Here is a 25,851-nt window from a genome sequence, read left to right as displayed (position 1 = left end):
AAGTTCAAGATCGAGGTGTGGACAGGGTGGATTTCTCTGGAGGCCTCTCTCCTTGGCTTGTGTAGATGGTTGTCTTCTTTCTCTGTCCTCACATGCTCTTCCCTCTGGGTGTGTCTGTGTCCTCACCTCTTCTTATAAGGACACTAGTCATGTTGGATTTGGAGCCACCCTAATAACCTAATTTTAACTTAAGTTTCTTTTAAAAGACTTAAGCATCAAATACAGGTCCTAGGTGTTAGGACTTCAATGTATAAATTTGGTGATGTCCTCTATAACACCTGGAGAACTTTGAACTGATGCATTTATAAATCCATCCATTTAGGTTCTAAAATTTAACGATACTGATTCCATGAAGAGTAATGATTAATTTTCTAAATTCTAAGCTTATTTGCATTACCTAACACCTCTGGGATGGGAGGGTCTAATCTGAAATATATTGTTGATAATACCTGGTGTAATTTCTTACTTTTTAAAAAATTTAATTGATTTAATTTTTTTAAAATACAGAACTGTGGAATGCATTACAATTCTTATTACACATATAGGGCACAGTTTTTCATATCTTTGTATATAAAGTATGTTCACGCCAATTCATGTCTTTATACTCTTACTTTTTCTTTTTTTTTTTTTGGTACCAGGGATTGAACCCAGGAAGGCTTAACCACTGAACCATATACCCAGCCCTTTTACATTTTGAGACAGGTTCTCGCTAATTTGCTTAGGGTCTTACTAAATTGCTGAGGCTGGCTTTGAACTTGAGATCCTCCTGCATCAGCCTCCTGAGCTACTGGGATTACAGGTGTGCAACACTGTGCTCGGCTATAATTTCTTTTTCTGATGGTCATCTGATTAGTTTTCGCTATGGGAATTAATTGAAAATATACACTGCTATGCATATACATTTATTATTAATAATCATACAAATACAATTACAAAATACTCATCTCTGGAATGCATTTTGTGTGCTAAAGTTCCTTCTGCTAAGTTCACCCAATTGCTTGGGTAGGTGTTTGGGCTTCAGTCTTTTTTCTACAGGAAGAATCCATTCTCACTATTGAACAGGGGCAGCCTCACCTCCTGTTGATCTTATCGGTTTTAATAAAATTTCTCCAGTGAAAGATATATCTAAATATAAAAAATATAAAAAGCGGAGGGGCAGGTAACAAAGTGCCCTGTGCTGGTCTTTGCTTTGCTTTTGATGTTGGCAACGATTCCTGACTTCTCCACTTTAATTTACATTCCAGATCATCCTGTGAGATACTTGGGATGCAGAAGGTTTTTTTTCTCTTTTGTGGTGCCGGGTGGGGATGAAACCTAGCGCCTCGTGCATGCTGGGTGAGCGCTTTGCCACTGAGCTGCATCTCTGACTGGGTGCAGAGGTTTTCTAAGATTCCTGTTCATGGCCATTGTATCATTGAACAATAACCTATGAAAATAAATAATAATTCCATTTTTTTTGTGGATCTATTGTGGACTATAGGGTAGGTTAAAAAAAAGGAATTTTTAAGTTTGTTTTATATAATTTGAGAGTGGATCTATTATCAATGATGGAAGTGATGGGTAAACATTTCAATTAGGAAAAAAAGAAGCTTCCAATGGAATGGATTGCTCTCTCTCTCTCTCTTTCTTTCTTTTTTTTAGTAGAATCTTTTGACAAAGTCTTCTCAGCTGGAGATCTGTGAACCTGTGTCTCTGATACTGGCTAGCATTTTGAAGAACCTTACTGGGAACCCAACCCAGAGTGGTCCTGACAGCCATGGTTCTAAAGATGTAGCCAGTGTGTGGTGAGGTCGGCACTGATAAGAGAGCTTGGTTGAGTGTTGAGGCCACTCTGGGGTACTGTGGGGGAGCAGTATGTGCGTGGGATGGTCAGAAAGGGTGGAGGGTGAATAGTGGGTTACTTTCTAGAATCAGAGAGTGGGAATGTTGGGAAATCACAAATATTACCCCGGCTTCACTCTGAAAGGAAGAACTTAAGTTAAACCCACAGATCCACCTGGAGTGGTAGATCAAGTACTAGCAGGACCTGTGGGACGAGGGGCTGGGCAGACTTTGCCGGAAGGGAAGAAATCAGTCAAGACCGAAGGACATCTGGATCAAAACCACAGGGACCATAAAAACCCAGGGAGAGACAGGGTGTGTCTGGTGGCCTTAGGTCCCCACCCCCACCTGGTAGACAAGGCACTGGGGCAGAAAATTCAGGAAAAGTCAGGAATAGCTGCCCCAAATCAAAACTAGTATGAAGATAGGCATGGAGAACTTCATTACTAGTCTCAGAACTGGCACAGAGAGAGGGCGTAAGAAAATATTAATTGAAAATCTATATGTCCTAGGCACCTCATATATCCTAACTGACTTTCTTCTTATCCTTATCATATTCCCATTTATCAGATGAGGAAACTGAGTTTCAGAATGTAAAGAGCAAAGTCTAAACCTGGGTTTATTTAACTCTATAAATCATATCTACATTTTTTTCATGACTTGACAAGAAAATAAGGATGGTGGATACTGTACTCTACCTGTTGGGAACTTCATACATTGATTAAATATTATTTAGCTTATTAATTATGTTGCCATGAAGATGCAAAACTGTCATAGCTTAATTCCATTCGGTGGCATTCAGAATCTCTTCAAAGAACGACTTCTTCTACTTAACAAAATTGTCGAGAATCACTCATCTTGCTAATCTTGCTTTCACCCCTCTTGTTAAATCATGGATATCCTTTATCCTCACTACCTGCCCCTGTTATCTCTTAGATATCTCATCGTGAAGTGTGGAGGTCGAAGTTTATCAGACATCTCTTATTCTTCTGCAGTGCCCCACCCGGTCCCATTGCCAGACTTATCTGGATTCTCATCGGAAGCTACGCCCTCCGGATGACTCCCCCACTCCTTTCAATACCAGTTCTTAGTCCTCACCTCTATCCCCCCCCCCCTTTTCTCTGTTTAACATTTTCTTCCATTTGACGACTTGAGCTTAAACATCTAACAAACCAGCCCATGGCAAGTTTCAGCTCTCCACAATCCCTAAAAACAGTCTGTGAAGATTTCAGTAACAGATGATGTATCTACAAAACCATTTACTTTAGCCCCCCTGAGCCTGTCTTGCTTGGGCTATTCATACCCCTTCAGACCTCTAAAGTAACCGCGTTCCTAAGTACATATTGTTTTGCCTTCCTCCCCTTTCCATCCAGCATGCTGATAACATAACCTTCCTTATAGTGTTTAGTACTTGCATAGTGTTCACCTGTACATATGTTGTTATTTAAACAATCCATGATTACTGTGGATAGACATTGCTTCCCTTTTTTTTAAAAACTATAAATAACCCTGTTATGAACATCTTTGTGGCTTAAATCATAATTCGCTGCTCAGATTACTTTTTACATTTTATTTATTTATTGTTTTATATTTATTTTTTAGTTGTAGTTGGACACAATACCTTTATTTTATTTATTTATTTTTATGTGGTGCTGAGGATCAAACCCAGGGCCTTGCACGTGCTAGGCGAGCGCTCTACGGCTAAGCCATAACCCCAGCGCTATTTATTTATTTTTAATGCTCTGTATTCTACTTTTAAATTTTGTTCTAATTAGTTATACATGACAGCAGAATGCATTTCGACTCATTGTAAACAAGTGGAGCACAACTTTTCATTTCTCTGGTTGTATACCATATATAGAGTCACACTAAAATCGTGCAGTCGTACCCGTACAGAGGGTAATCATGTCCATCTCATTCCACCATCTTTCCCACACTTTTTCTTTTAAATAGGGAAAGAACACACAAAAAATTTATTACATGCCTAAGGCATGGGAGTATGAGATTTTTCTTTGATTACTTTGTGTGTGTGTGCTGGAGATTGAACCCAGTGTTCTACCACTGAACCCTAACCCTAGCCCTCTGATGACATTCTCATGGAGAATTCCTAGAAGTGGAATTTCGGAGTGAAATTATATGCATGTATTTAAAGCAATTGTAAAGATTGCCTAAATCACTTTTCGGAAAGGTTACCTGAGTTTACCTCTCTAGCAGAATTGCGGGAAAGGGCTGGGTTCATAATTCCAAATAAGGTAGGTCAGGATCCATCCTGGCCCACCTCGGATCAGCCACTTGATCTTTGGTAAATCACGTAACCTTTCCCACTCTGCTGATTTCTTTGTAAGATTAAACACAGCACCTTAATCTTGGAACTCTGTGTGCTTCCTCCATCTGTCCTGGTCTTATGCTGCTTTCACATTCTGGGGATCATTTGCCCTTCTCCAATGTTCTCTGGGGTTCTCACGCTGAAACTTATGGAGCCTGACAAACCAGGAAGTGGCCGAAATAAAGAAGAGAGTTTTCTTGAAGTTTTCTCTTGGGAGAAAAGAAAGGATTTACCATTGTCTTTACTTTCACTCTGACCTCTTTAAAATTCTTAGAGGCACTAAGTACTTACCAAAATCGCCTCAAAATCACCCTGCTTTCTGGGGAGTAGTATTGGTCACATCTGTTATGCAGGTGAAGAAACCGAGGCTGTGGCAGGACAGTGACTTGCACAACTGTAGCCAGTGAGTCAAAGGTTAGGAAGGAGTGTGGACACAGGGCCATAGGCACGTAAGCTAGTCCTCAGAGCCCTAGAATGTTCCGCCTCAGGGTATTTCCTTGGGTCCATCCACCAGGAGTTGAGGACTACTACAGGAAAGTCTTTCCAAACGCTGTCTGGGCAGTCTTTGCAGATCATATGAGTATTCTCTGACTTCTTTTCATACTGTCAGCAATGAGCATCCTGTTCCCAGGCACCCCTGCCAAGAATTGCAACTGGATAAAAGTACCAAGATCTCAGATTCAGGCTGGTAAAAATTAGGTTGGAAAAAAAAAAAAAATGGAAAGGCAGGGTCAAGGGCCAGCAATAAATGCAATTTAAGCCTTACTTAAAATTTTTGTATTGAGCAATGGATAGGTGTAGGTTCCGTGAGGCCAGCACCCAGAAGAGCCCAGGGCACACAGAGTTTGCTAAGTGTTGGCTGAAGGCTCACAAAGGTGACTAAGCCATGGGTCCTTCCCTCAAGCAGTTCTCAATCCAGCAGAAGAGACAGATGAGAAAACACAAACCACACTAAAGTCAAAAATAAGAATTTAGAAAAATACTGAAGTCACACAGGAGAAAGATGAACTTGAAAGTTGTACCAGGACTAAACTTTAAAATCTGCAGGGATGGATAGATTGCAGAAGCATGTTCCTCTCGAAATGGATTAACTTTTAAACCTTTCTCTAACATGAATTTGTTTGTATTAAAGCCTATATCATTTTATTAGGCAACTGGATGTACATACATTAAAATCACATTTGATTATTCAAACCAATTGATCTACCCAATAGCTCTTTCCCTTTTTTAAAATTTTTTGGTACTAGGGCTTGAACTCAGGGGCACTTTAACGCTAAGCTAAGTTCCCAGCATCCCTTTTTATTTTTCATTTTGAGACAGGGTCTCACTAAGTTGCTTGGGACCATGCTAAGTTGCTGAGGTTGGCCCCGAACTTGCAATCCTCCTGCCTCAGCCTCCTGAGTTGCTGGGACTACAGGCCTGTACCACTGCACCCAGGTCTTTTTCTTTCTTAGCCAAGCAGTCTTTTAACTGAACAGTCACATTGAATTGAGGACTTATTTGTTTCTGACAAATTTGTTCCATTGGGAACAAATGTGCACCTCTTTTGATGACTCTGAGCTGGTTGCATAGAAAATAAGAAGATGGCTGCCTTAGCACCAGCAGTCTCCTTTGGATGGGAGAAGATGGAGAAATACTGAAAGAGATTGAGTCTAATTGTTTTGGCCAATGAAATAAAGGGGCGAGAGTACTTCCTGGATAATAAGGCTGAGCAGACTTGAAAATAACGTAAAAGAAGCTTTGAAATAAAGTGAATGGAGTTAGTTTTCTGGTTTCTAAATTCTGTAACAGTGCATTTCAGTGTATCATGTTTCTATGTTATGAGGTGTAGATGTGAGAGCCGCAGGTATAAATCCACTTTCTAACCATTTCCCAAATGATTTGTGACATTTAGGAGAATTCCACCAGAGGTTTATACTAGAAAGCCGTCTACCCTGTATAGAAGAAAAAATGTAATATAAGGTTAATTGTCTTAATGTTTCTCTTGCAGAAAATAGTTGGAGAAATCCAGGGTTGAGAAAAACAGATGTTCTCTCTATTTAAAAGCCAAACACTGTACCTAGGAAATTTATCTGCCTGCAGGATGAAGATTGTGGAGATCATAGTAGGCAAGGTTTGCTTGTGAAAAGCACTCTAGTTAACTTTTGATATTTATTTAGTTTAATAAAGTTTTGAGGGTTTTAAACATTTGCTGATTCTCTTTGAATGCCAAGGAGAATTTGAAAGGAGAGTGAGGAACTGGGAGACAGGCGAGCGAGAAATGAAAGACAGAGACCAGGCAGAGATACACATGAGGGTTTATTCGTTAGAGCTGACAAATAAAGGCCATCTCTCCATATTCAGAGTGGGGACTTTTAGGGGGAAGGCTCAGGGATTAGAACTATGCAGGTCCTAATGTGGGCAGTTAAGGGTGGGGTTGGTATGAGGGAGTGGTGAGCCTTTCTCAGAAACGCCCTTGGGTGGGAAAGCAAATTTTTTCTTAAAATGGCGGCTGTCACTTAAGATAGCCATCCAGATGCTAAGCAAGGACCTTACAGAATTCAATTATCAAATATTGGAATATTCTTTACATATATTCTTTTATTATGAAACTATTACTTTGAAAGAGATGGAATACTGAGTTTAAAAGAAATTAGTTCTTGCTGGGCACGGTGGCATACACCTGTAATCACAGTGGCTCAGGAGGCTGAGGCAGGAGGATTGCGAGTTCAAAGCCAGCCTCAGCAATTTAGCGAGGCCCTAAGCAACTCAGTGAGAACTGTCTCTAAATTAAAATATAAGAAGAGCTGGTGATGTTGCTCAGTGGTTAAGCATCCCTGGGTTCAATCCTGGGTAACAACAACAACAACAACAACAACAACAAAAAAAGTAGTGCTTGCTGGATATGGTGGCCAAAATCCCATTGACTTGGGAGGCTGAGGCAGGTGGATAGAAAGTTCAAGGTCAGCCTCAGAAACTTAGCCAGATCCTGTCTCAAGAGAAAAAAAAAAAAAAGATTGAGGATGTGCTTCTGTGTTAAAACACCCCTGTGTTAAATCCCTAATAGGAGGAAAAAAAAAAAGAAATTAGTTTTACATTTAGAAATAACATTCTTGCCTAGAATTTAAAAACAAAAAAGAATGACGAGTTCTTCAAGACCAATATGCTTCATTACAATGCATAAAAATGCGGGCAATTTAGTCACAAAGAAGGTAATTAAGAAGCAGGAAAGGAGACCCAGTGTTCTGGAACTTTCCACACCAACCTTGGAAGGGAACAGAGCTGGTGCCCTTATGCTACGAAGACGGTCAGAATTGTCTATATTTATTCAGGAAAATACACAATGGTAGAATTTGGTTTTTCATGGTCTCCAGACAGTTCTGAGGCAAAGCAACACCAGTTGTTCAGTTTTCATGTACGGTTGGCCTCCATACACCTGGGTTCTGCTTCTGTAGATTCAACCAACTGTGGACCAAAATATCTGAGAAAAACACTGGGTCTGTACTGAACATGGACAGACTGTATTTTCTTGTCATTATTCCCTAAACAATACCATATAACAATTATTGACATAGCATTTAAATTGTATTAGGTATTCTGCATGATCTAGAGAGGATTAAAAGCATTTGAGGAAGCTGGGTAGGGTGGTGCACACCTGTAATCCCATTGGTTTGGGAGGCTGAGGCAGGAGGATCACAAGTTCAAATCCAGCCTCAGCAATTTAGCGAGGCATTAAGCAACTTAACAAGACCCTGTCTCTAAATAAAACACAAAAAAGGGCTGGGGATGTGTCTCAGTGGTTAAACCCCCCTGGGTTTAATCCCTGGTACCACCTCACCTCCTCCAACAAAAATAAAAAATAAAATCCATCCAGAAGGATATATGCAGGTTATAGGCAAAGCTAAGGCATTTCATATGTAGGGCTTGAGCATCCTCAGCTTTTGGTATCTGCAGAGGGTCCTGAACCAATTCCCTATTGATACCGAGGGATGACTGTACTTCCTTTTCTTTTTGGACATACAGATACATTTAGGAGGACCTTGTCCATGGAAGCTACGCACCTTCTTCAGTGACCTCTTTTGAGTGCTTTCAGAATCTTTAAAATGAGGGCCTCTCCCCTTTATATTTTTAATTTGTTATTGAAAAACAGACTGGAGCATTCATTTATTTGTTATTTTTAAATTTTTTAATTTGTTCTTTTTAGATATTTCTAACAGTAGAGTATATTTTGACGTATTGTACATACATGGAGTATAACTTATTCTAATTAGGATCCCATTCTTGTGGTTGTATATGATGTGGATTTACACTGGTCCTGCATGCATATATGAACATAGGAAAGTTACGTCTAGTTCATTCTATTGTCTTTCCTATTCTCACCCCCAATCCATTCATTCCCCTTTGTCTAATCTGATGAATTTTTACCCCCACCCTGATTATGTGTTAGCATCCACTTATCAGAGAGAACATTTGGCCTTTGGTTTTTGGAGATTGGCTTATTTCACTTAGCATGATAGTCTCCAGTTCCATCCACTTACTGGCAAATGCCATAATTTTATTCTTTTTTATGGCTAAGTAATATTCCATTATATAATATATACACACACACACACACACACACACACACCACCTTTTCTTTATTCATTCTTCTGTTGAAGGGCATGTAGGTTGGTTCCATAGCTTAGCTATTGTGAATTGTGCTGCTATAAATATTGATGTGGCTGTGTTACTGTAGTACGCTGATTTTAAGTCCTTTGGGTATATACTGAGTTGTGGAATAATTGGGTCAAATAGTGGTTCCATTGCAAGTATTCTGAGGAATCTCCATACTGCTTTCCATAGTGGTTGCACCAATTTGTAGTTCAACCAGCAATGTATGAGTGTACTTTCCCCCCACATCCTCTCCAACATTTATTGTTACTTGTATTCTTAATAATTGTCATTCTGATTGGAGTGAGAAACAATCTCAGTGTAGTTTTAATTTGCATTTCTCTAATTAATAGTGATGTTGAACACTTTTCCATATATTTATTGACCATTTGTATTTCTTTCTTCTTTGAAGGTCCTGCTCAGTTACTTTGCCCATTTGTTGATTGGGTTATTTATTTATTTCTTTGGTGTCAAGTTTTTTTTTTACTGGAGATGAATGCTCTATCTGAGGTATGGGTGGTAAAGATTTTCTCCCAATATGAAGGCTCTCTCTTCCCATTCTTGATTATTTCCTTTGCTGTGAAGAAGCTTTTTAGTTTGATACCATACCATTTATTGATTCTTAATTTTACGTCTTCTGCTTTAGGAGTCTTGTTGAGGAAGTCTGTTCCTAAGGTAACATGGTGAAGATTTGGACCTACATTTTTTTCTATTAGGTGCAGGGTCTCTGGTCTAATGCCTAGGTCCTTGATCCACTTTGAGTTGAGTTTTGTGCATGGTGAGAGATAGGAGTTTAACTTCATTTTGCTACATATGGATTTCCAGTTTTCCCAGCACCATTTGTTGAGAGGCTCTCTTTTCTCCAATGTATGTTTTTGGTGCCTTTGTTTGGTATAAGATAAATGTATACACCTGGTTTGTCTCTGTGTCTTCCATTCTTTCCCTTTGGTTTTCATATCTGTTTTTGTGCCAATACCATGCCTTTTTGGTTTCTCTGGCTCTGTGGTATAAATTAAAGTCTGGTATTGTGATGTCTCCTGCTTCACTTTTCTTGCTAAGGATTCCTTGGACTATTCTGGGCCTTTTATTTTTTCCAAATAAATTTCATGACTGTTTTTTTCTATTTCTATTGGAATTTTAATAAGAATTACATAAAATCCCTATGTTGCTTTTCAGGTTTGAGAATTTACTTGATGTTGGTTGTTTTCAGAAACCCATGACCAAGGGTTTGTTGACAGGGACTGCGTCTGTTTCACTTACTGGTGTGTCCTCAGGGTGTGACACAGGGATTGGAAGATAAATGCTAATGAAACCAGGGAATGTGCACATGAATGAGTGAATGACTGACTGAGTGGATCTGTTTGGATTGTTCCTTGGGCTCAGTAACCCCAATGCCATGTTCCCACCATGTATTAGGCAATTGACTGAAGTTTTGCTGTGTGAGTAAATACATTCAAGAAAACATTTAGTCACTTACTCAGTCTTCTGTTTGATTATCTGTGATGCTTAAATTTTTTTTTTGCAATAGGATTGTTATCTTTACTCAGTTAAAACAATTATTATTTAAAAGTAAATTTTGGTGTGTTCTTTCTGTATCCCAGGTCTACAGAGGGTCTGCCGTTGGTGGTCATGTTGTTGCTTGGTGTGTTTGTGAGGGTGGTATGGTTTTAGCAGATATATCCATAGAGGAGTATTACCTATATACAACTGGGCTAGAAGAGAAGTTATCAGGTTGGGTCTTTAAGGTTCCAGCCTTACCTGGGTCCCAGGAGTGCCTATGGGGACAATGATATGAGTATGGTCTCCTCTGAACAAGGCCTGCCTTCTACAACTGATTTCTGCTCTGATAGAAAAACAGTTTGGAGGTACTGAGAGAGCTGAACCCAAGAAGCAGAGACCTGTCCTTCCCCCTAATGTAGTCACTGACTCCAAGTGAGAGACAAGGCCAAGAGTAACTCCTATTGGTCATCTCATCTACTGTTCGCAGAAACTTATGAGGTTGGTGTGATTATTAATCCCATTTTATAAGAAACCGAGACCCAGAAAGGTTGAGCAAATTTCCCAAGATGAACAAGTAGCACGTAACAGAACAAAGATTCAAACTCAGAAACCCGACTCCATTCTCCATCAAAATGTTATGCTAATTTATAGGTCCTCCTTAGTTGGAAAAATCTCTATTTATGGGATTCAGAATAAGGCAAGGAGTACTTTGAATTTTATTTGGACTTTTTTTTTTTTTTTTAAAGTAAGATGTCCTTTGTCTATGAGACACACCCATAGCATAGGATCTTAGAAACCAGGTAACTCCTCTCTAGCTTAACAGTATGCCAAGGACTGTGAGTCATTTTTAAATTAAAGATTTTCCAACAAGCACATAAGAATTGTACATATTTATGGGGTTCCGAGGGACAATTTGATACGTGTAAACTATGTGTAATGATCCAATGAGGGCGATTAGCATTTCATCTCCTTAAACATCATTTCTTTGTGTTGGGAAACTTTGAACTCTTCTGTTCTAGTTTTTATAAAATATGCAATAAATTGGTGCAAACAGTCAATTGTGATGTATAGAGAACCAATTCCTCCTGGCTTTTGGTGCCCATTATCCCAACTCCATCCTTCACCTGCCTCCCTTTCCTAGCCTCTAGTGCTACTAGTCTATTTACTTGGGAATAATTTTTAAAGTGTCCAAAGAATATGGTTCTGGCCTGAGAGAGCAAAATCACCTGCCACACTGGTCTCGCTCACTAGGACTTTCTCTCTCACTTTCTGGCCCTTTCAGGATGGGGTAGCTGAGAAGAATGAAGCAGATTACTTCAGAGCCTACCCGGTTGGTGGGTATTTGGAGGTCTTGGTTGACTTCTGGGCTCTGTTTTCTTTTTTCTCCCTTGTAATGCAATGTGGTTGGTACCCTCCAGTAATGATAGCAAACTTGGAGATGTGTATTAGGCACCACAGATATGAATGTGCACTTAAATCAAACGCTGCAATTGGTATCGCTGTCTCCTACGAGGCTTGGCTTTTGGTTTTTATTTTATGGTTGAAATGTAGGATAAGATTGCTTCTGTTGTGGTACTTATAGTCACTTCTTTGACCATGTTTGGTTTGGCAGTAAAGAAAAAAATCAACAGTAGGATTACGTTTCAATGGCACAACACCTAATCCTCAGGCAAATGATTTGTCCACGGTTAATATAAAGTACTTAGGATGTATTGTTTGATGTAAACACTCGTTCTCATAAAATGCTGCCTGAGGTATAGTTCTTTAACTTGTAATACCCTATTTGTGTTGGCCTGTACACACTGGATATAAAACCATTATGATAAAATATATCCTCTTTAGCCTGATAAAAAAAGGAAATCAGACAGTAGGACCCATACCGAGAGAGAGAGAGAGAGAGAGAGAGAGAGAGAGAGAGAGGATGCTATAAAACAGGAAGCCCCTTGAGATGTTTGCAGTCGGCATTGGGGACAAGCCAGTCGGTGCTTCTCAAATAGGAGTATCCCATTGTCTCAGAGGAGTGTCAGTTTTGTCATTTAAGATTCTTTATTTGAGTCTAACGTTATGTTTAGCTGCTGCATTTATGAAGTCCTTGTAACTGGGACAGAGCAGCAGCCTCTGAATAGTGGGCAGTATGCACAAAGGAAGGTTAAAGGAAGCAAATATAATTCAACCTACCTAAGGATAGCAATCTCTGCCCTCAAATATCCACTTGTTATAACCTTTTTTTTTCCCCCCTGGCTCCTTGCTCCTTAAAGCATGCTAGGTTAATAACAGCAGGTAAAAAACAAACAAACAAACAAACAAACAAACAAAAACACTAGGCATTCTAAGGCACCGCATTTGTCTAACGTTCCAGTAATGCAGGGATGACAGAGAGTCACTTTCCACCTCTTTTCTTGCTGCTTAGATTACCTGCGTGTTGTGAGACGCTTCTCCAAGTGTTGGAGACTGATTCCTGTTCATTTAGTGTTATGAGAAAGATAGGCATATTTTCCATTATCCTCATCTGATTGAATGCTTATAAATCAGCCCCAACTCCACCTCAATCCACTTCTGTGTGTCTCTGAAGGGCAGACGCTCAGTTATAGCTCCATTCACAGTTTATCCGATGACTCACTTCCAGGAGACCAGTGATGGAGAGCCTCCTCTGTAATTGTACCTTTCGCCAAAGGATGAAAAATCACAGGGTCTGAACAGAAGCGACTTGAATTTTAGGTTCCTGCCGTTTCCAGACTCCTCTGCCGCTCTTCAAGAGCTGCAGGAGAGGTGAGCTTTTCAATGAGATGCTGAATTTTTGTTTTGTGTTGTGTTTTTAAAATTTGGGCTGCAGTCTTTAAACTTCTTTTTCTTTGTGGGGCAGGGGATGAACATGGGGCCTTATGCCCACGCGCTCTACCACAAAGTGACATTTGGGTCCTGCAGTCTTCTTTTTAAGAAAAGACTCATCTGAAGATTATGTCTTTGAAGGTCATTTTGCCTTAGATTTTTATTTCAAGGACATTTACAAATAGATCAAGTATTTAAATACATGAAAGTATTTTCCCTTTGAATAAAAGTGTTGTGATAAAAAGGAAACAGGTAGGGCTCAGGATATAGCTCAGTTGGTAGAGTGCTTGTCTTGCATGCAGAAGGCCCTGGGTTCAATCCCCAGGACCAAAAAACGAAAAGAAACAGGTATAAGCTGGGTGTTGTGGTACATGCCTGTAATCCCAGTGGCTCAGGAGGCTGAAGCAGGAGGATTGTGAGTTCAAAGCCAGCCTCAACAATTTAGGGAGACCCTAAGTAACTCAGCAGACCCTGACTCTAAATAAAATATAAAAGAAAGGGCTGGGGATGTGGCTCAGTGGCTAAGTCCCCCGAGTTCAATCCCAGTTAAAAAAAAAAAGAAAAGAAAAGAAAAGAAAAAGAAAAGAGGAATGGTAACAAAAGGGAGGGAGGGGGATGGAAAACAACACCCTTCTCTGCCTGGGCTTACTGGTCTTGCTGACCCATCCGGGCACTTTTAGAGACAGGTGCTTATTATTGCTTCTAAAGCGCCTGAGACAAAGGTGGCCACAGCCCACAAAGTGACTTCCGCCCTGCCCGTGTGTGGCTGGACACTGTGAGGAGGGCAGTGAAGCCAACCCCCTCTCTGCTTCCCTACACTGCTGTCTGGTCTGTGGGCCAGGAGGAAGGAAGTCCAGGGAGAGCTCTGAAAAGAGTGTCCCCACCCCACCCCACCCCACCCTAAGTGCTGGGGAAAGAGGAGCTCCCCTGATTTTTTAGAAGCGCCTGTCCAATCACAGTCCGAGTTCTCTACCCTGCCTTTTGAGATATTTGGTCTGAGGCCTAGGGTGAGGCTATTTTTCTCTATCGCCTCCCCAAGCCATCAGTGGGTGTTGGTTTTTTCTGGAGTTAATTTTTTTGATAGGCATCATGCAAATAAAGTCTTCTTGGAATTTTGTTATTCCATATGCACCATCTCAGTTAAATAAAGGGAGGTGTGGATTGGGTCTAGGAATCTTTTATGTGGAGGGTTTTTTGTCATTAGAAATGGAATTATTTATTTATTTATTTATTTTTGTCAGTGCTAGAGATGGGACCCATGGCCTTGTGTATGCTAGGCCAGCTCTCTACCACTGAACTACATCTGAGTGGTATTTTTTTAAAATGAAACTATTCTGCAGGGCCTGGTGGCACATGCGTGTAATGCAGTTACTTGGGAGGCTAAGTAGGAGGATCGTAAGGTAGAGGCTGGTTTCAGTAACTTAGCTAGATTCTGTCTCAGAAAAAAAATAAAATAAAAAGGGCCCAGTAGTGAAGCCCCCCTGGGTTCAATCCCCAGTATCTGCTCCCCTCCCCCCATCTCTTTCATTTTTGAAATCTCAGAAGGCCTATGAAGGATTTGCTCTTTAATGCAGCTACCTGGGTGAGTACCTGTTTTTTAGCATGAAGATCTCTATTAAGTGAGCATTACAGAATTTAAAGCCATTGATGTAGCTGTTCTTTTTATGGCAGTTGTGTGGGGGGAGGCTCATAGTGACAATTTAGAATCCTTTTCAGGGGAAGGAGAAGGCAGTCTCGTTATGATAACTAAGTGAAAAAATATAATTAGAAACCCAATATAATATCTAACTCTGCCTGAGATATTGTGGTTATCAATATGAAACATTCTTGCTGTAGATAGTTAAAATTGTTTAATGTTCTTTAGTTTCAGATTATACAATTTTGGCTTCTAGAATTTTCAAGTAGATGCAAAATTCCCTTTCTGGGTGATTATTCTGAGGGCCAGCTACAGCAGCCCTCTGCAATCATAACTTCCTCCATTCAGACATTTACTGTGGCTGGCAGTGAAGGTGGGGTGTGAGCAGGGAGGGCAGATGAGAAACCACAGACCCTCTCTCTGTAAGAGTTGTGTGCATTTATGGGCACACAATTCGCTTGATTTCTCTACTGTTTTAATGAGGGAGAGACATAAGACTGCTCAGGCATCCACTGCAGTGGAAGGAAGGGGAGGTGATAATGACCGGGATGCTCCTGCAACTGGGTGGGAGGTGGGGAGGGCATGGGTCAGGGTGATGCAGGGAATCCAGTGCCTGCCTAATCAGGTGTCTGCACTCCAATGAGATATTGAGAAATCAGGAAATGTTCTTAGTTGGAACTTGTGTTTCAGCCAGCCACAGTGAGGTGCCTCAGTGTCACCCCTAAGTTATCTTTTCCTAAACTCATTACTTTTTTTCCAGATTCGTTGGATTTTAGAGATACTAGATAAAGCAGAAATGAATGCTTGAAATGCCAAAAAATATATAATAGTAATAATAAAACAAAACTAATCTTAGTCTGTTCTGGGAAATCCCACTGTCCATTTTTCCTTCACTTTCCCTTCTCTCCATCTAGGTGTCTCTAAAGCTGCCGTCCTTCCTCACCCGGGCTTTGCAGGAGCCTAAGCAATCCCTCGGTTTCCCTTTTTGCCTGGGGTCTGTCTCGCGCATGCGCTCACTCTCCTGGCTCTCACTCCCCAACAGGAGCGCCCTGCAGATTATAAATCGGAGTCCCGAGTGTGCCTGTTTAAAATCCTTCCTCAGAGCTTCCCATCGTCCTTCGGACACCATTGCAACTTTCTCCTGTGGTTTACAAGGCGCTCCTTGTACATGATGAGGGCAGCGGCCGCCCAGCCTCCGGGAACCGGCTTCCATTCCCTTTCCATGCCCAGCTGTGGACGTCCTTTCTTGTCCTTGAGAAAGGCCTGCGGCTCATCGGTGTCAGTCTGCTTGGAGCATTTCTAACTGGTCAGCCTCCAGGACTTTCCAGATGCCCCCACCGCAGACCTGCTCAGCTTCTTCAATTGCAAATTTCCATCGCAGCTGCTCAGCGATCCGTGACGACGAGGGCAGACGAGTAGCAAGCTCAATGTTAGGTTCGTGTTAGTAAGAACACACCACATACCACGCCCGTGTCGTCTGTCTCCGGCTCCCGTACCTGCTGACACATAGCATGTGCTCAATAAAAAAGTTATGAATCAACTCGAAGTCTAAAGACCCGATAACCCCAGGTTCTTTCTCAGGCAGCCAGCCTGTTAAAAGGAAAGCCAGGCTTTCTTGTCCAAAAAAGGAATTTACCTCACAGACACCTAAGGACTATCTGGAATTCCCCTTCCTTGGTGTTTTTGTAAAGAATGGAAAAATAGACTAATTGGATCAAACAAGCAGCTCTCCTTTGATGTCCCCAGCCCCAGCTCTGTCCCTTATTTATGTAAATAGGTTCCAGAAAAGGAAAAAGCCCAAACTCAAATTCAGGTATGTATGACCTTCCCTCACCAGGAGAAAAATGATAGCATTCTTTATTTTTATAGTAATTATAATTCAAAATGAACTAAACATCAACAGTGATTGGCATGTAGAGAATGTGGAGCTGGTGGTGGGGCCTAATTCTGAAGAGTGGACAGGGCAGGATAGGTCACCAACAAGGGGGTAGGTAAGGTGGTATAACAGGTAAATAACTTGGGAAATAAAGGTACAAAGTGGTGTTTCTTTCCTTTCATCCCTCACAATCTGACCTTTCCATACCAAGATAAATCTCTTCTGGAAGAGGTATTTCATTCTCTCCACTCTGTGTATGGAGACATAAGAGAGTAAACATGGAGACTCCTCCCGGCTCATAGAACTCACAGCCTCGTGGGAGAACTGGGCAAGTACATGAGCAATTTTCAACAACAATAGCCGAGTCAGCTTTTATGGAGATACAGAAAAGACAGATTGAATGCTCTGGTAGGGACAGGTGGCAGAGCATGGGCAAGTGGTCAGGGGAGACTTCTCAGAGGAGGCATTAACCTAGTTAGGACTGAAGGAATTAACAGAGGGCTTAAAAAAGACAGTCAGGTGGGAGCTCTGTGGCCTTGGGAACAGTGTCTCACACAGAAAACATGCATATCTGGAGTTGCACAGAATATGCTTATTATTAATAACAGCATAACCAGAACATTAATGAACAGGAGGCCTCTGAACCTCTTTCAGTACCCCTGGGGGATTGGTTTCAGGAGCCCCTTATGGAGACCAAGATCTGTGAATGCTGAAGTTCCTTACATAAAATGATGTAGTATTTACATATAACCTGTAGACATTCCCCTGTATACTTTAGATCATCTCTAGATTACTTATAATACCTAACACAATGTAAATGCTATGCAAATAGTTGTATTTTAAAAATTTTATTGATTAGGGAATAAAACCAAGAAGAAAAGTCAAAGGGCCTGGGAGTGTAGCTCAGTGGTAAAGCACTCGCCTGGTCATGCACAAGGTCCGGGTTAGATTCCCAGCACTAAACACACACACAAAGGGGAACAAAACAAAACCCTGAAGTCTACATATATTCAATAAAGATGAACTTTTTTATTGAATATTTTAGATCTATAGTTGGTTGAATCTATAAATGTGAAATTCGTGGATACAGAGGGCCAGCCGTATCTCAAATCAGCAGCCAGAAGACATCTGACGTTTCTAAAAGCACCTCACTGAATTCTGAAGCTTCTGCAGAGCGGTTGGGGTCATATCACTGTGTACTAACTCCACGCTGACACCAGCATCTATGATGCCAGAACTTGATCCAAGGAGATATTCCAAGTTGAGAGATCTCGCTTTGCAATCCGTCCCAGCCAGTGCAGCATACATGGGGCAGTGGTGGCCTGCCTTCTTCCCAGGTGGCCTCTGATCATTTATATAAGGTGCACCGGGCTGTCCAGACTCAGGCCTGCTGTGGCCTGATGGCCTTCTACAGTTCTGGAGCTGATAAGCACCAGATACCTTCCCAAGCAGCCCTTTGCTGAAATACACCCAGGTGCCTTTGAGTAAAATCAACTGCACGTGGAGCAGATTGTCCCTGCTGCCTAATATTAATCCGAATTTAGTAGGATAAAATAAAATAGGTTTTTTTTTTTCCCCTCCTGGTGACATTCTTTGTTGTCATCTCCATAAAAGGGTACCATTGAAAGGACTAGAGACAATGGAAAAAAATGATATCCAGATCCCTCTTTTGGAAATGCTGCTTTATGGAGCATTTTTGATGAAAGAAGAAGAGGAAGACAGAAGAGAGAGGGTGGCGGGTGTGTGTGTGTGTGTGGGAGGAGAACCCGGAGCAGCAGGCTTTCTGAATTTAGAAAGCTTGCCTGTGCTCTCTGGATCTGATTTGGCCTGAGAATGCAAGCATCAGATAAAAATAACAAGTCACCCGGTACAGGACAGATCTCGGCTTCTCCTCGCCCTGGGGCTGCACATGCCCAGTGTGTGCCTCTTGGTGGAGAAGCTCGGAGCAGCATTCCCCAGCAGAAGGCCAGAGTGAGGAAGGGCCTGTGTTTGATGTATGAGCTTTGGCTTGCCTTCGTGAGTCACCCCAGAACTAGCTGCAGGCAAAACAAAAATCTTTTGTGATTAATTAGAAAAACTGGACAATTATGAATTGGCTGCACCCAGCCAGGGTATGGTAATATAAATAGCAGTGACTCCGGCCAGGCCGATGAATACTCTGTTTATGTGAGATCACTGGAGAAAGGCAAATCTTAAAAAATGGAGTCCACTGAAATAGGACAATTTGAGGGTCTTGCCCAAGATTCCAGTTGACACTTTCCTAAGGGGCTCCAATTGAGTTTCTTTTCTATAGCCCTCCAAACAATGGTGTCTGTGCCAAACTCACCTTTTCATTTTTTTTGCACCCCTCTTTTAAAAAAATGGATCCCAAACATCCCTTTTTAGCAGCTCAATGAAATCACTCACATCTTCTGCTGGTTATTTTGCCCTTTTGGGACATTGGCTACCACTGTGACAATCTCGGATGACTGGAACACAGATATCACTTTTATTCTGAAGCACTTGTTGGTTTAATCTTCAAGGGAAAAAGGAACCCCCCCCCCGTGAGTGAGCTGTTTTTTTAGGAGAAAGGTCAGAATATTATAGAGAGTTATTGGATTAATGATGTATTGTTTGGGGAATGTAAAGTGGAAAGGTCTCTATTCCATAAAGTTGAGCAAAGCTTTTAATAACCTCTGGGCGTGAATGTTATATTTTTGTGGCATGATTTAATCTCGCTTCCCTTGTCCCATCTCCCTCCTTCCTCTTCACCCTGCCAGATACGGAATGAGCACAGTGCAACTAGGGGACGGTTATGTCTTCTCAAGGAAGTTCGAGATGAAAAATAATTAAACCCTGACAGTGCCTGCAAATGTCAAAATCCAAATTTCCTCCAGTGGTCATTTTTTAACCACCAGGGTCAGCAAGTTATCCTTTGTCCTGGGGCAACAGCATGTAGCCAGCCATGGACACAGACCCAAGAGTTAGGAAAGAAAAGGCCATCTCACTGCGTTCTCCCCCCACCCCCACCCCCNCCACCTACCCCACTTGGATAAAACATCTTCCAGACCTTTGAAATTTGGTTTCTGCCAGGCAATTAACCTGTCTTAACGTGCATTCTACATCTCCAAGTGCCTCTTCTGGGTCTCTACTTGCTCTTGCCAGCCTTCACATTGTTTTCTATTATTATTCAAGCCGTGCCGCCTCAGTAGTAAACCCATTGACCATTCAATCAGAGCAGTAGCTGCTGCGGATAATTAAAAGTTCCCAACCTCTTGCCCCAAGGCCAGGCTAGAGCCAGTCAGAGAGGAGCCAGGTCCCGGCAGCTCAGGGACCAATCGATCAGCTGATTAACCCTTCTTACTGATTGGTTAGAGCTGATTGCATCTCCAGTAAAGAAATCTGCTCTGGCCCTCGGGCACAAAAGGCAGCTATACATTCAGGGTGGCTGAGCAAGAGGCCCCAGCCAGTCACTGTCCTCACACAAAGTAAAGGGGGGGAGAGAGACCTCCTCCTACAACATTTTAAAGATTTTTATCTTCCCACCGCTGTTTTTTTCCACTAGGCTATCTCTGCTTTTATTTCTAGGGAGAAAAAAATCTCTGTTTGAGTTTCAGAAGAGGCAGCAAAAGTTCCCTGCCCGGCAGCTGCTGCTATTTAACACGGAAAACAGGGACTGGATGGATTCTGACAACAGGGTCCCCTTGCAAAGTAGCTGAGGTCAGAAAGGATGACGCACCCTTAGATAAAATGCATCCTTCTCCTGAACAGATAACTTTTAGACCAGTTGACTCTTGTGACAGGGTTTGCATTTGCTAGCTAGTAAATGTTAATCTTTGGATATGGTAAACAATCTGTTCTCCAGTGCGGCTTCCCTTGGCATTGTGAGTAACATGTACTGTATGGTAACAGAGGCATTAAAAAAGAAAAAAAAAAAAAAAGCTACCCTGTTGTTGTCTTTGAAGGGAGTAGCTGAGATGCTATCAGACAGGTGTGCTGGCAGGCCATCCTGAGCAGCAACTCTGGTTTTCTGGAAGACCGATCTCCGCAGATTTGGTTGGAGAGCTCTGCCTGGGAATCCCCTTTGGAAACACAGCTCTGTGGTCCTAGGCTCTTCATTCTGTCTGTGACAAGGGGAAGAAAAGTTGAATGTTGCAAAGGCTGACTTTGCAAATATGATCTTTGCCACTGTCTTTTAAGAAAGCCACGCTCCCATTGACGTCAAAGGCAGGAGAGTGAGCGTCAGATGACTTAGTGGAAAATACAGCTGGTAGGTTTGGTTTTTCCAAAATGCTCCTATTTGTCTTTCTTTTGGATACTTACCGGGGGGAACTGCCAGAACAGAAAGTTAGGAGACAATTCTTAAATCATTACTCACCTTACAGTGAAACTGATGGCAACAACGACTGATGTCAGATTCTACTAAGAAGACCAATGGTGGCTTTGTTGTAGGGGAGCTGTTGAAGTGGGGTTTAGGGACTGTGTGTGCTTTGTGACTACTGCAGGTTCCTGGCTAAGGAGCTTTTCACTTTGAGGGATCTGCTCCTCACAAAGGCTGACGGGGAGCAAGCAGGTGTGAAGTGACTCTGGAAAAGGGTTTTGAGGCCCCAAAAGGAGAAAAAGACATTGTCAACAGAAATAATAATGGCCCTGTTTTCACCCTTAGAAAACCCCAAATAACTCCAAGATTGTATGACCCAGGACATATTCATTAATGTCTCAGCGGGCTCAGCCTTCTTGTCTTGATGTAAGTTTATTAGAGCGTGCGCGCGTACACACACACACACACACACACACACAGCTATTTAATTTATTCTTAAACACTTTTCTGAAACCAAAGTCGAATTTGTAAAAATCAAGTGTAAACCAGATCTGTGTGCTATTACAGGAAAAGAAAACACTGTCCAGCCTAAGAGGCAAGAGATGATAGTATGCAAATAGTTACTTACTGAGAACTTAATGATGCAACACAGTAAATATAATAATATGTAATATATATATTATTATATATAATATATATTATGGAAAATATTACAAATACTTATTTTTCACCTACTCGGAGGTTACAGTCAGCTTTGTCCTATAAATGTTACTCATTAAAATGCTTCATGAGGTCACTTGGAATTTAGAATGTTTTGAATAAAGGGCTTCGACTTGAAATGACTTCTTTCTGGAAGATTTCTGTGCACAAAGAGGAAGAACATAAAATAGGTCTTAGGAGAGAGATGAATACTTCTTCGTATTTTGTGGCTGGGTAAAATTGACTGCATTTAGGAAACTGGGTCATTTCTGATCTGTAGTGTAACTAAGAATCCATTGACATTTCTCTGGTTTTTGAAGTTATTGTGCAGAGTCCCACATAGGCAACACTCATTGTGCATGATTTTTGCATTACTTCATAATTCCTTAAAAAATAGAAAAGAAATACAATGCCATATAGTATAAAGCAAGGTGGAAAACTTTATTCAAATCCAAGGTGGGCTATTAGGTAGGCCCTGTCTTGTCTTGAGGAGTGAAATGTGGCAGGTGGTGTTTCTGCCCAGGGAAGGCTCAGCCACAAACACTGCAGACAAATACAAGCTGAGCCTTAAAGTAAAGCCAGGTAGGATTCCTGGGAGGAAAGCGCTGTAATTTGAAACTCAGATTAGCTATTTTCTCTGTGGTAAAACAGAGACCACAAAGTACACCTACTCAGTCATCGGCAGAGGCAGCTCCTTTCCACAATATGTTTATTTTCCAAAGAAAGCTGATAAAAACCACATTCAGTGAATGCAACTGATTTTCTTCCAGCGACTCAGGTCATGTAGAGAAATGTCCCCAAGACCAACAACAATCTGGATGTGGAGGTGGAGGAATTTTTCAAACGTGAAATAATCCGAAGTTCAGTTTGCGGTCTTCTTTCTTTTTTTCTACTTTTTGAAAGGTTTCCGAAAGGACCCAAGAAACCATGCAGCCACCAACCCAACCGAACATCAAAGCTCACGTTCCATAAGGAATCTGTGAAACCAAATGAGCTCAGTGGCTTGTCATTTTCTGTGCCAACTTTATTGTGCGCCTATCAATGCATCTGGAGTAAAAGAAATGCAAGTGGCCACCAGATTGTGTTTGTTAGAAAACAGGACTCAGCACCAACAACCAAGGAAATGGTTCAAATATATATATATATATATAAGCTCCAGATATGGGCCACTAAATAAATAAATAAGTAAATGAAGTGTGCCCTGCCTACAAATATTTCTTTGAAACAGACTGGAATGTTTTATTTGGCTTTTGCTATCTCAGTCTGCTTAGAAATTGCTAATGGGCAAACCATAGTGTTTAACAGTAAAATATGGCTATGGGTCTGAAATGCCGGCTACATTTAACAACCGTATATTGATTTTTTCTTGTAATTTTATTTCCATGAACATTTCTGGTTTCTTAATTAGTAGCCTTTTAGAGAGAGATTTAACATTCTCTCTATCAGAGGATTTGGCTTCTAGGAAGACAGCTTTTCCAGGGAGAGAAAGCTTGAGACTGGTGGTCCCTGATGGGGAGGGAGGGAGACCACGGGATGTGTCTTCATGTGCAGATGCACACAGACCCCGGGCCCTCCCTGCTTCACGCCCTGGCCCTGCCAATACAATTAAGACAAAATAGCACTGGTGAACCCGGGTGACAAAACTCAACAATCTCCAATCGCACACTCACCCTGTAACGGGAAGAACTGTTTACCCCATGTTCCTTATTAAACTGAAGTATTTTATTTAATGAGCATGACTCATGCAAGGTGTTCCCATAAATCATCGGCTGGTTTACAAACTCAATAACTAGGCTTCCTGCTATAACTAGGCTGTGCACACCTTAAATTATTAACACGCCAGGGCCTTAAGGCAGATCTTTGATGATGATGATATAAACGCTATGAAGACAAGGTGCTCTCTCAGCAAAAGATTATTGACTCTAATTACCATTTACCACAGGAAAAAGAAAAGAAAAGACAATAAAATATGAGGGGGAATTTAAATCTAAGATTTAATTTTATGAGAGCTTTAAATACCTCCCCCCCAGACTTTTTTCTTTTCTTTTCTTTCTTTTTCTCTTCTCCTTTGTGGCTGCTTTAGCAGCCTTGCCGTAGAGCTGGTGTGTAATGTCAGACCCTGGTTGGCTGACCTTAAGGGGACGACAGTGGCTAAGAGGAAAGAAAGGAGGGCAAAGGATGCACACACAGGAGACCCCGCAGTTGATATTATGGACATTCTTTGAAATGAGATAGAAAAGACCAGGAGGGGGGAGAAAATGATAATTCACTGGGGGGGGGGTGTCCCTGATTTAATTATTTTCATGTATATATATATATATATATGTAATAGAAAGATTAAGGGGTTTATATGCCCAGCTGTAGTCATTTTGGTTAGTAAACTAGAACTTCAGATCAGCTTTTAAAAAGGAATCATTTGCTCTTACGGTGTGCCTGGGCTTCACTGCACCCTTCTCACACGGTTGTTGGAAGGAGGTAAAGAAGTAAAAATGAAAGATGTCTGATGATTAACAGAGCTTATTAAAAAATGAAAATCCAGCAATGTCACACAGTGTGCAGACACACGGATAATATGCTTCCTTCCTGGGTATTTGGGAGGCAGACGGGGCCGTTGGAGGAGGAGGGAAGTCTTGAGAACATCAGAGATTTGCCTAGGACAGGACAGAGTGAAATCTGGAGAAAACAGAGGCTCAATTTAGCTTCCTGCGGTCCAGGGTTTTTTTTTTTTTTTTTGTGTGTGTTTTTTGTCTTCTTCTGCAGTTTCACATATTTCTTTTTTTTTTTTTGAGGACTAACTCATCCAGTCATTGTCTCTGTAGGCTACACGGTGGCTCTAATTTCCCTTTTAAAATAATTCCGAGTTGCCATTTAGAATTGATGTATGAAATCACATCATATTGGAGCTGGGAAAGACCAACCTCTCCCTTTCGAAGATGTGAAATTTCACCCCCTCCCCAGGTGCAGTGAGTTGGCCTCTCCCAGGTCTGTAGATGTCTGAATGCAGGTGGGACCCAAATTAGCTTTTTGCAATGCAAGGAGGTCATGTCCATTGGAATAGAGCCACAGAAAGAGAGTTAGCGACAGGGAAACGGACCATCTCCTTTATACAGGAAGTAGGTGATGCTTACTTATTACCTATATCTTCCTGGGGATAATCAAGAAGTCTCATAATCCAATAAAACTGTTAAAATATGACCCGACCATGGAGGAGGGAAAATCTGTAATAGATATTTATAGACTTTTTGTGTCTGTGTGTGTGGAAAAGCTTTCCTAGGACTTTAGGATCATGTAAGATTTGGGGTGTGGGCTAGATTCAGGAAAATAAGAATTTGCTCCCCATCACCATCTTCTCTCACATTTCTTGGCGGTCACCCATCTATGTCCTCCGTCCGCCAAGACAACCTTGGACTATAAGGTACTGTGGATGGGGGAGCTAGCACCAGCCCTGGGGGCTTGTCCAGAGGCCTTTGGTGCACCTGTGCTTGTTTTCCCACCAGGAAAAGGTATGTGAGCTTTGGCTTTCTCCCATCAGGACCTGTTACAGAGGGGCTCCCAGGGGACAAGTGCCGCATGCCCTCCTTCTTAGAGGAGCAACAAGTGAATCTGTGTAAAACGAAAGACACGCAATGCCTCTCAATATTTTGAGAAAATACAAACATATAAGTACTTTTCTTTTTGGTCATTTGGACCCTGTCCAAGCTGGTGACCACCTGAGATTGGAAACAAAGAGTCTTAACGGTGCACGATCATCAGACCACTCAGGAGATTTCCCAGGAGCCAGGGTGTGCTTGTCAATTTTTAGTTTAGATTGTTTTCATAACAATCCTTTATGGGGCTTTCAAAAAACTTTATGGTAGAGTCTTATTATTCTTGTTGTCACAGAGAATGTAATGTAATTTTGCCCTTCTTCATTAAAGAGTGGTTGTAATTCACCCTCCCAGTTGCCTTTTACCCCAGAGGTAACCACACATAAACATTGAGAGAAAGAGTGTGGTAGATATACAACCTTATAAAAACCGAGGGATCTCTTTGGATGGCCAAGTGGAGACCATTCTGTGGGAGACCATGAAATATATAAATACTAGAGCTGAAGAACTAAAATAATGTGTGTGTACACACATATTAAAATGTTAGTGTGCAACATTCATTGTAAAACACAGAATTTACACATCAAGAGCATTTCATGCTCTCTGCCCTGGGCTGATTGTGATGCAGAGAGCCACAATGGAGTCTCT

This window comes from Marmota marmota, unplaced genomic scaffold, assembly GCF_001458135.2.
Source record: "Marmota marmota marmota unplaced genomic scaffold, marMar, whole genome shotgun sequence".
Classification (NCBI taxonomy): domain Eukaryota; kingdom Metazoa; phylum Chordata; class Mammalia; order Rodentia; family Sciuridae; genus Marmota; species Marmota marmota.
Note: the sequence above shows the minus strand (reverse complement) of the source record.